The sequence below is a fragment of the Montipora capricornis genome, chromosome 12, assembly GCF_036669925.1.
Source record: "Montipora capricornis isolate CH-2021 chromosome 12, ASM3666992v2, whole genome shotgun sequence".
Lineage (NCBI taxonomy): Eukaryota > Metazoa > Cnidaria > Anthozoa > Scleractinia > Acroporidae > Montipora > Montipora capricornis.
Window position 1 is genome coordinate 11,025,757 of NC_090894.1, and position 1,752 is coordinate 11,027,508.

The following is a 1,752-nucleotide window of genomic DNA, read 5'->3' on the forward strand; positions in this document are numbered from 1 at the left end:
TAATTAACTATGATAGCGTTGGGTTATCATATAAAGGAAAACAAAATTGACAGCGTCCCAGCAAACAGCAAGAAAGGAAAAACCATTGTAATTGGAAATAATCTTTTAAAAAAACATTGTCGTGAACGAACCGCTTTTGTTTATTTCGTCTTCTTGAAGGAGTGGCCTAAATTCGGTCAATTGTAGGTAACCCGCCTTTACTTAAGCAAATTTGGTCTTATCAAACTGAAGGTGAATTGATGTAAGATAATTTAAATCCGAAGGAAGATTGTTGTTAATACTTTGCTCTCACGAAGGACAAATCAATCCCAGTTTCCCTCACCCACAACCTCAGCACCAAGACGTAGAGCATGCCATCTGGGAGTAAACCTGTTAACTAATCGCTTTTAGTTATTTTCCGTCCAGATTATTAGCAGTCCGGATTATTAATGATAAATTTTGGCTGTGAACGAGAAAAGAAATGAGTAGCAAAACCCCTGATGAGCGGGTACCACCCCCTCCCCTACCCCCCAAATGGCTCAGGGATAACACGCACAATTTAAATAAGAACGTGGCGAAAAAAAAAACGAGTTCATATTTCAGTCTCGCATCTTACCGGTGAGCAATGAAGGAGGGGGACTAGATTTAGGCAAAATTTAGATAAAGAATTGTAATTTCGGGTTAACAACGGAAAAGAGGGCAGATTTCTTTCCGGTAACAACGGCGAGAAGTAGATCAGAACTGTGGAATGGACATAAAATAGATTTTAAAAAGATAATCGCAGATACAAAAGCAGGTACATGTAGCTGCAAGTAAGCCGGAAAAAATATGAATGAAGGAAAAAAAAAGGCGAAATTTAGATAGTAAATTGTTATTTCCGGTTGACAACGCAAACGGGGGCAGACTTGTTTCCAGTTAACAACTGCCAAACGTAGGTTAAGACTGCAAAATAGATATTGAAGGGAAGTTTAAAAAGATAATCGAAGTTAGACAAGCAACTTTGGCAGTTGCGGGGAAGCCAGAAAAAAATGTGAATGACGAAAGAAAAGTTCATTCAAATTCACAGTTTACACATCTCTTACTCAATGAACCACTGGGGATGGAATATGAAACGGAGGCAGAATTTAGAAGTTTGTTTGTTTGTTTGTTATTGTTTGTAATTTATTTGTTTAAGCAGGTTGAAGTTTTGGCAGCTATTCAGCTGATGTGGACTCTAGTGCCTCCCTTGAACTCCTGACATTTGCCTCAAGCACATTTGTGTGGTTGTTTCCTTGCATATCTTTGGCAAGCAATTTACCATAAACTTGAAAAACATTGTGCTGACTTTTTTCAAGATTACCCAAATGCAATTGATCTGTTTCAATCTTGTCCATTTGTGTCCATCCATGCTTCTCTTTGAACCTTTTGTTGTATTTCTTTTGTGTTGTTCATCGGTTTTAAGTGGTTATTACAAAAGTTTCATTTTTCTTTCTACTTTTTGCGCATTTTGGTTGTTATGAAATTACATAATTTTGCATGACATAGCCCCTTTAAGTAGTTGCAAGCAAGCGTGAGAAAATCCAGACTTGAACAGGAGTCAAACCTATGATCGAGCAATTTCACTGCATCACTGTAGTTGCTCTGCTCTTTTGTTTTTTTTTGTTTTTTTTCAGGCTTAGCTTGCTTGCAACTGCTTTAGTTGTTTGTCTAACTACAATGATCTTTTCAACTTCCATTTCATGTCCATTCAGCAGTTGTAACCTACTTCTGACCATTGTTAACCCAAATTATTAA